Raw genomic sequence first — 9886 nt, 5'->3', positions numbered from 1 at the left:
TCTCTCTCTCTCTCTCTCTCTCTCTCTCTCTCTCTCTCTCTCTCTCTCTCTCTCTCTCTCTCGCTCTCTCGCTCTATACTGTAAAGGAGACAAAATATTGGTGCGATGCAGAGCGTTTTAGATAAATCAGGCTACAGGAGCAAATAATAATAAGGAATAAAACAACATTAGCTGATTAAGTATGTATGGCAGAGTGGCGGCTGTAATTTACAGGCATCTGGTTTGGGTGTCCGGAATAAGGTCTCATTACAGATCCCTGTGTGCATGTGTGCGTGCGTGTGTGTGTGTGTGTGTGTGTGTGTGTGTGTGTGTGCATAATCTGTCACCAGTGGTCTCAGCTTTATAAAAAGGCCTGCAATCTATGATAATGAGCCCTGTGAAGGTTATGACCACAGTAAACTCATTTGTTAGAGGGAGAGCTTACGTGCATATGTGTGCGTGTGTTTTTTCACATGCGATACAACTATACCATTAAAGAGTGGTGAGGAAATATACTATTAAAGTAATTGGTCAAAATCAGCAGAGTGCACGAGTGAGAGAAAAAGAAATACCAGAGTGAGAGAACCAGAGAGAGCATTACATGGATGTTACATCACATCACTTAGTTTTCTCACTCAGACAAACAGAAGAGGCATTTGCAATACATTCTTATAGAAGGTGCTCTGTCTATTGCAAGCAGTACTGAGATTTTCCAAAGCGAACACATCTTAGTCTCCAGGAGAAGGCGAGGATGTGGAAAATAGTCAAACAGATCCTGTCATTGTGTGTCTGTTCACTGTTCGACAATGAAGAAAGGACAGTAGAGGTGGCAGACATACTGTAGAACAGTAGAAGTACTTTTAAACTACTACTTATAATGTAAGAAAAAAATAAAGAAAAGTTATCACAGCAGTAGTCATTCACCAAATCAGTTCACTTTTCCTCCTCCATTGTTCCTCTCCCTTTCCTTTCCCCTCCGTTTCTCTCCTTTTGTTTTCCAGTCTCCAACCTCGTCACATATACGTGTCTACTCCCGTCTCATCCACTTGCCCCTCACCCACGCCTCCTCTTCCCTGCTCTTTTCTCTCTCTCTTCCTCACCTCAGTGTTGCCTTTCTTGTTTCTATTCTATCTGAAAATAGCTATCCATTTATGCAATCACTCCATGTTTTCCCCTCCCCTCCAATTCTTTTGTCTGGAGCTAGGTCAACTGAAAGCAACAGAGGAGGAGAAAAAACAAAAGCAGGACCGTGTGTGTGAGTCACCATTACAACAGAAAGCAGGGAATGAAAAAAAAAAAAATGGGATGATGAGACTCGTGGTGACGGTGACTGGAAGTAACACGCCAGCATCTTGTTCTGCTATGTCAAGGGCTTTGTGTTAAGAGTGAGAGTGTACTAAAAATGTGGACTTTAATTTAGTCCAGCGTGAGCTTGATGCAAGTGTAAAGTGGTGCAACTATGATGATAGCCCCCAGGAAAAACACACATATCAGCTGCCTTACATTCAGGGCTTCTTTCTCGCGGCGTATTGAAAAGATAGTGTATGGCATTAAAAATGCACTCAACCCTGTATACATATTGTGTATATTTACACCCCCTCAAGTTTATTCCATTTTGAATTCAACATTCTGACAGTTTCTTATGACATCTTTTGAAAATATACTGTATTGTCCTATCTGTGCAGTCTGCAGAGCATGGACTGTAGAAGGGCTGCAAATAACTAACTTTATTCATTTTATAAGCATTAATCTATTTTTGCAATTTATCCACGAATCAATTAATAAATAAAATGTCAGAAAATACCGAAATTATTTTGACAAAATACACTTGCAATTTCCCAGTGACCAAGACCACATCTTCAAATTGCTTGTTTTGACCGAGCCACGGTCCATATCCGATATTCCCTTTACAGTGATATAAACATCCTTACATTTGAGAACCTGGAACCATCCCACTCTTATTAAATAAGTGATTAAATGATGAATGGGTTAATAATATTGTTATTCATTTTCTAACAATCAGCTCATCAATTAATCGTTTCCGCAGCAACACGTTGCCAATCAAACTCACACCAAACACAGTATGTGCTTTTCCTTTTGGTGTTGTCCAACTATAGTGAACTAGAATAATTACTATACAGGTTAGGGAGCCCCAGTCATCCCGTTGTATCAGATGGACTAGTTACAGTTCCATGCTGTGGCTGATATATTAACAAAGGTTTACAAGGGCAGAGCACTACATATGTAAGTTTGGCCTTATGGCTGACCTTACAATGCACTTAGTATCCTGTACAGGGAGTAATGCTGCAGCCACTCCTACAAGCCATTTATTCCAGCTAACGACCGTCAAGCACTCATAAATCAGCATTAGGAACCTCTTTGGCCCTCTCTCTCTCTCGTTTAGTTTTCCCTCTCTGTGGCTTCCTCCTTTCCTTTCGATATTTTTTGTCTCATTCTCCCTTATGTTTTCCTGTCTTTGCCCTTGTCCACTATTTAAAAAATAATATTTTACCACTTACAAACTTGTAACTCCTATCATTTGGACTTCTTCTTTTGTCTGTTTGTACATACCCATCTCACCTTATTTTTGTTGATCTCATTCTCTGTTTTCATTCTTCTCTTTTTTGCCTGTCCTTGTCTGGGTTGCTCACTTTTCTTCCTCCCCACCTTTTCCCCCCTTCAAGTTGTTTATACATTGCTCTTCTTACCTCCTGCCAACCATTCCCTCCCCCTCTTTCTGAAAATTCATTTCCCTACTAAATTCTTTCCCCTGCAGATAAAGACGGCGTCCCTGAGATGCCTAACCCAGTATTGGCACCTCTATTGATTTTAATTAAGCTAATTAGTTCATTATTTGAAGGATCAAACGGGTGCATCCATTACTGCGTAGACAGAGACTGGTGGTTGGGTGCTGGGTCTAGGAAGGGGGGGGAGGGCAGAGAAGTTAATATGGTAATGAAGACGATCAATTATCACTCACAGCAAAGTCATTAACAACAGCATTAGCATAGTCAACCATCGCAACCCCCTGACCTCCATTGCTCTCTCTTTCTCACTCCCACTCTCCCTCCAAGCAGCTGCTACACCAGCAAAATGTGTTTGTGTGTGTGTGTGTGTGTGTGTGTGTGTGTGTGTGTGTGTGTGTGTGTGTGTGTGTGTGTGTGTGTGTGCGTGTGTGTGTGTGTGGAGGGGGTGATAAAGGTCACACAGTTCAGAGACTGTTTTTAATGCAGACCTGAATTGCATTTCCACCTTCTCTCATTGACTTAAGCAGAGCAGTCATTACTACACCGGGTCAGCCAGGTTTGGAGCAACTGCTTCCTGCATGATGTCCACATCATGAATAGTATACAGGCTAGCCAACCTGATTTTGGTCTTTATCAGTTATGGCCTAATAACACATACATAATACTATAAGAATTAATTGGGTATACACATATTCTTCGCACTGCTGTGACGTGGAAACAGATTAAAGTGGATCTTAATGCATCTGTATGTGTGGTTTTAAACTTTGAATTTCTTCTGAAAAGAGGGCTGTTAAGTTAATTCCAGTTTTCATCCAACAGCTATGCCACAACTTAGAGAGCTCTCCTTTTATGTACTGTTTTGTTGAAATGGGTCTTAAGAGTGCTACTATGGAGGGTCGCTCCACATGACAGGGAAAATGATGTTCTCATTAGCATGGATTAAGTCATGAGACCAATTTTCTCATTTCGTTCCTGAGCATTTTAATAGCCCTTGTTCTGTGGTTTATGGGGAATGTCGTAAATAGTCACTTTGTGAATCACACAAAAAAATTGGAGACTCTCATCACAGCTGGAGATATTCCCGGCCTTCAGTTAGCAATTTTGTATTCGTCACTTGCTATAACCCATTTGTTTTCTTCTCGGATACAAATAAGACAAAATAAATTAGGTCTTCTTTGTTAACCTGCCTTTTATAAACAAAGACAGCTAACAAGCATAGAAAATGGGATACTTTAAACAGCACAGAGTATCACATGTCTCCAGTCTGAAAAATGTGTTTACCAACGTGGGTGTTTGGAACATGTATGGTAAAAATTTGAGAATTGTGTGGGAATAGTAAAATGACAGGTTGAGTGGATCAAAGAGAGGGCCAGTGATCCCAAATGATCCCTACTGATCTGTTCTGATCTACACTGATCCACCTCAGGCCTTCGCAGTCCCCCATATTGCCCTGCAGGCCAGAGGCTAAACTCTGGGAATTAAAAAATCTAGCCAACAGCCAAACACACACCCAGACGGCACACATTGGCCATCATTTATCAACCTAATGTAGAAACCAGCGCAGATATAAGCGCAGAAATCCTCTTACAACAGGCTTTACATGGCATTCATGAAGCGTTCGTATCACACCAATCAGAGAGTAAGAATGGTCGTACATTGATAAATGCAGCGGCTGGAAACTATCGTTATTTAAATATCACGACCCAATATATTCTCGGATTTGAGGCCTCGCCCCTACTATTTCCGACATGGCCGGACGTAATCCGGCTAAGCAGCGGCACTTTTGAGAGGTGTAGATTGAAACCTTGACATCTCAGGTTCATTTGCAGTAACGTCTGTCCTATGTGGCAGCCTTAAAAACTGGTATTAGGCTGTAGGAAGAATGTGGAATAGAAAGAGATCACTGATGCGTTCAATAGTGTAGCTGTATTTAATCGGACTCCAGCTTAAGTTATTTTATTTATACATCCTTGACATATGTATACTCCTCATAGCAATATATAGGCTTATATTGTAATCTCTTAGGTGTACCTAAGGTATTTTAATACCTTTTTTAATTGAGTCAGAGCCAGGCAACAGCTGTGAGGGAGAGCGTGTGTCCTACCCCCTTGCTGTTGTGCATAGTCATGTTTTCTGTATTGAATATCATTGCCCAACATAACACTATACCTCTGAAAGCAAGGAGTAATACCCTGTCTCCTTCGTATAGGCCCCAGTTGGAGCTGTGCTGGACCCTACTCTCTGGCCATCGGGTCAGCTGGTTCCGTCACTACATTTATGGCTCTATGTTGTGCAGAACCCCACAGGCTAAAACAATGTGGCAGACTTCCCCCGCCCAGGCTGCGTCTGCACTGTTTCTTGGCTCATAGAGGTCTTCTAGAAGAGCCAGACCTGGCATTGACGACAAGTGATCAACTGATGACTCTTCTCCTGTTACGTGCTGCACATCAAGTCCACACTAACTCAAAAACTTGCGTATACGAGGTCAGACCAGAAGTGAAATTTTTTTGCAGCCTACGCTCATGTTCAAATTGATAATTGCCGAGCTTTGTGTAAGAATTGGCGTACGCCCGTCCTACGCCTGTTTTAGGTCTTACGCACGTTTTATAAATGAGGGCAAATGTACACACATACACACAAACTAAATGTGCAAAACAGCCGATAGATGCAAAGACAAAGGCAAATGATCAATGCAAAAAACATAATACACTTCATTACAGATTGGACGACCAAGACATAACAAAAGAAAAATAGGACTCGCATCAAGGCTTTGCATGTGTCCCGTATGCTGGATGTATCGTGTAAAGTCTGACTTCAGAGCTCCCTTCTCAACAGTTCAACTACCGACCGATTTCCATCAACCTTCTTACCATCTGCCGCCTGCTGTTAGTGGGGCAAAATATGAAGACATGAACTAAAATAATATGTTTGAGCCTTTACAATAAAAGGCAAGTGCTTAATTCATCCTCCAACGGTCACTGAAACTCAAAGTTGGACACCATCTGGCCAACTCTAAAGGTTTCAATTTCAAGTACGATCCCCCGCCAGAAGTTGTTCTGTAGCTGCCCTTGTGCATTTGACCTGCCTGGGATAACGCAAGTGGAAAAAAACATTTCTACAGAGATCTATAAAATACCAATTGCTTTATGACTATCCAACAAGCATAGAACCAGGACGATTGAAGGAAATTACAAAAAGGTTTTCCAGAATTTTCCAAAATCTCCTCAGCGCTCATAATATTGCTTTTTTATTGTAGCCGGATGACACAAAGAAGGTTTTTCCATACATGTTTCACTGGCTAGAAAACCTGCTAACTGTAAAAGCTGGCGAGAGCACCACAGGGGCTGGGGGTCTACAGCCTAACATTACTACAGATTATCGGGAGTAAAACAACGCTGTATTACTCACCTTCACAATTCTTGCATTCATTGAACTTGTGAGTTTATGGAGAGTTTCTGCTGTTTTGATGAAAACTGCCTCCAAACCTTATAGATATTTTGCTTGAGGATATAGGAATAGGGTTTAGGTCAGGGGAGGATGGGGGCCAGGCAACCAATAACACAGAGGTAGTCTTTGCCGCATGTGATGGTGCATTGCCATGCATGAAGATGATTTTGCTACAGAAGGCACGGTTCTTCTTTTTGTCCCATGGAAGAAAGAGATCAGTCAGAAACTCTATATACTTTGCTGCTACCTACCAGCTCTCTCCCCATGATTCCCACCCAAAAAGTAACTCCTTGCTGACGTTGCAGCCTTATTGGGACATGGAGGCCATTCACCAATCATCCGCTAATCCATCCATCTGAACCATCCAGGGTTGCATGGCACTCATCAGTAAACTGTTTGAAAATTAGACTTCATGTATTTCTGGGCCCATCGCAACCATTTCTGCTTGTGAGCATTGGTTTTGGGTGGCCGAATAGTAAGTTTATGCTTAACTGCAAGGTGTTTGCTGCTTTGTAATGGCAGTTTAGCAGCTGCTCTCTTAATCCGATGAATTTGTCGTGCAGTAACCTTCCTCATTATGTCTTTATCTGCACAAACCTGTCTGTGTTCTGAATCACCCACAACCCTCTTTACAGTACAAAGATCACGCTTAAGTTTTTGTGAAGTATCTCATGTTTTCATTTCATTTGACGCTTTTCCGCAGTAGAAAGATCCTTTTTCTTTCCCAAATTGCTTGAAACCTGTGACCTGCGTAATAATGTGGAACGTCCTTCTTGAGTAGTTTTCGTTTAATTGGGCTTACCTGGCAAACTAATTACCACAGGTGTCTGGTATTGATGTCAGTGATCCAAAGAGCCCAGATACCCAATAATGTCCATGAGTTTGATTCAAAAACTAAATATTTAATGTTTATGACACTGAATTACAACATGCATAATAATTTGGAATGCGGTGTATACATCTATATCCTTCAAAATCCTTAATAGCCCAGTGCATACCACATTACTAGACAGGATAACATGGACCTCGTTATATTGACTTTAGTCCTATAGTATTTGCACAGACTTACAAAATAAGTTTTAACCTGGGTAGAGCACCAATTCGGTGGGGTTCATCAAGCCTGGATTATAATATTCTATAGCCACGAAGTTCCACTTCCGGGATTGCTCCATTGCTGATGGAAATTCCATCGGATTTCATTTATTTAGACCAGACATCTGTTACCTTGGGCATTATTTACAGTGACTCCGGCTGATTTATGAGGACTATGGTCAACCTTCTCTTAGATCTCTGAAGGGTAAAGCCAGACAGCTAGCTTAATTATCCGTCCAATCTGAGTTTTCTGTTGCATGACTAAAACAACTTTTGAACGCAAACCAAAACATGTTCCTTCCCAAGGCTATTTTGCAGAGTTGCCGTTGCTCAGTACGGCACTTAGTGCAGCCTGAGGTGATTGTGATTGGTTTAAAGAAATAGCAATAAACCAGAGCATGTTATTCTCCCATCGCGGACTGTTGTGTGGACTAGCAAGACCTTCCTCCGCAGCGTTGTGGAGGAAGGTCTGGCAATGCAAGACTAGGATAATAGTTTCACATTTGGTTGTTACAGTACAGAAGTTGAACAGATTTTAAATGCCCCTATAACTTTCATATTTATATGAACTTGAGCGAGATGAAGGATTTGTCCTGTAACCACAGGTCAAAATAGACATTCAAGTACTGTTTAATTCAGGTTTATATGGTATGCAGGGAAAATAATGCTCCCATGGATGATAAATAGACAATAGGCTAATTGCAGCAGTCTAGGATAGAGAACAAAAGCCTTGGATTTTATGATATTAAGACCACAAAACAAACTCTGTTTAGTGTCCATTACAGTTCAACCCTATTGTGCATCAACAAGACCATACACTACGATTCAATCAGACGTTAGCCAAGCTCCTATTACAGAGCTCATTGCATCGTTTACATGGTGGAACGGTCCATAAGTAGCTCTAAATGCTCTTCATTTGATTGGATTTCACATTATGGACATCAGAGCAGAAACACACTGTTGTCCCCTGGCTATCCTAATAGACTGTTGAGTGAAACAGTCCATTTGTTTGTATTTGTTTACCAATCTAGACCCTGAAAACAGAGTAACAAACAGACAGCGAGAGCATCGTTTAAGACGGGTGAAAATCGAGATCCAAAAGCTCTGAAGACGGGTTGATAGATCGGCAGCAAACTACTGACTTCCCTCACACTGGGCTTTTTGGCTGCCAAAGGAAGCTGTTGCTGTCACAAACAATAACATCAATGTGCAACTGGATGAACTGAAGGACTTTAAGCAACTAAGAAACATTTAGTTTTCTAAAATGTTCTTCACACATTCCCTCTTTAGCTGTATGTTTTGTAATCTGCAAGAGAGAGCTAAACAAGTTGGTACAGTGTCTACAATTCAATCACTACTTCAATTCAAATCATAACAAATATGAAAACTAATAAAGGTCTTGGCCATTCTCACTACTGTGCTGCAATTTGCAACCAACTTATATATTGTAAAGCCGGTTCAGTGAAGGCATCTGACTGCGATGCTGTCTGTCTGTGCAGATGCTTTTATGTTTTTGTTGTGAAAGCAAAAGCAAAGCTAAAGCAAAGTTTTTCAAGAAAATGAAGTTTTATAATGATGAATGTAAAAACTGGACAGCAATGAATGTTGAGAAATGCAAAGAATTGTACTGCCATGACCTTTGTAACAAGTGCAGAGAGCACACAAAGCTAGCCCTCTAACCATCTCCATAATAGCCCATAAGTACTTAGGCCATAATTACTTTTTGTGTAAAATCCACTCAGAAGAGCATCATAACTGAAATGGAACAATACCTTAAGGTCACTACATCCAATGGTGAATAGCAATGTTTTTATAGTCGTGCCTTGAAATGTTTGGGGGGGGGGGGGGGGTACAGGGGAATGTACTTCAGTAGAGCATTTTTCCACACAGCTTTCCACCTCCAGTCCACAAAGATGAACAGTAATTGATGGTTTCTTTCAGAAAATTGTAGGGGCCACAAACTTGAAAGTTGACAACACAGGACCTGTCTCTGCTTGGTCACTTTTCCAGTTTAGATGCAGCTTATCCTGAAGAGTTTACTCTATCTTAAATATTGGGTCTCAGCAAAGAATTTCTATCAATAAAAACAGAAAACTGCTGCACGGCTCCATGCTCGCCCTAATTGCTTTTTTATATAAAGCCATTGTTCTATATACCGATATTTTATTGTTTAAAGAATGAGGAATTTTCATGGACTTAGAGGTTAACCGTATCCAGTGCAACCTCTACTGATTGGAGGTGGAAGTGGCCTTGGCCTTGAGAAGTGTACACAAAGAAAGTATCTTCAAGATGAATGCCGCAAAATAGAAATGAAAGCCATGAGCTATATATTGTTATTTATTCTCTCTCTGTCCCTCATTTGATTTCTCTCTTTTGAATAAATGCTTCCACTTTTACCCATACTTTCTGCCACACTTATTGCAGAATACCAAGTACACGTCTCTGGCCGGTCACACCTACGGTCACACACACACACACACGCACGGTCACACACACACACACGCACGCACGGTTGCACGGTCACACACACACACACACACACACACATGCACGATATCACACAAACAAGAACGGTCTCACACACACACACGCACGGTCGAACGGTCACACACACACGCACG

General features: G+C 41.2%; 1 protein-coding gene and 1 long non-coding RNA gene across 2 annotated transcripts in view; both read right to left on the bottom strand.

The window, feature by feature from the left end:
- Positions 1–9886, bottom strand: part of LOC117938046 (trichohyalin-like) — a 100071-nt gene that overhangs the window by 84588 nt on the left and 5597 nt on the right. The gene's annotated exons all lie outside the window — the stretch shown is intronic.
- LOC117938048 lies at positions 6864–9483 on the bottom strand. Its single transcript, XR_004655314.1, has 3 exons — positions 9474–9483; positions 7450–7454; positions 6864–6945 (listed from the first exon to the last, which is right to left on the bottom strand). It is a non-coding gene; the product is annotated as an uncharacterized LOC117938048 (long non-coding RNA).

Source organism: Etheostoma cragini, chromosome 22, assembly GCF_013103735.1.
Source record: "Etheostoma cragini isolate CJK2018 chromosome 22, CSU_Ecrag_1.0, whole genome shotgun sequence".
In the NCBI taxonomy this organism is placed as follows: Eukaryota; Metazoa; Chordata; class Actinopteri; order Perciformes; family Percidae; genus Etheostoma; species Etheostoma cragini.
Note: the sequence above shows the minus strand (reverse complement) of the source record. Positions and strands in the feature narration are given on the sequence as shown.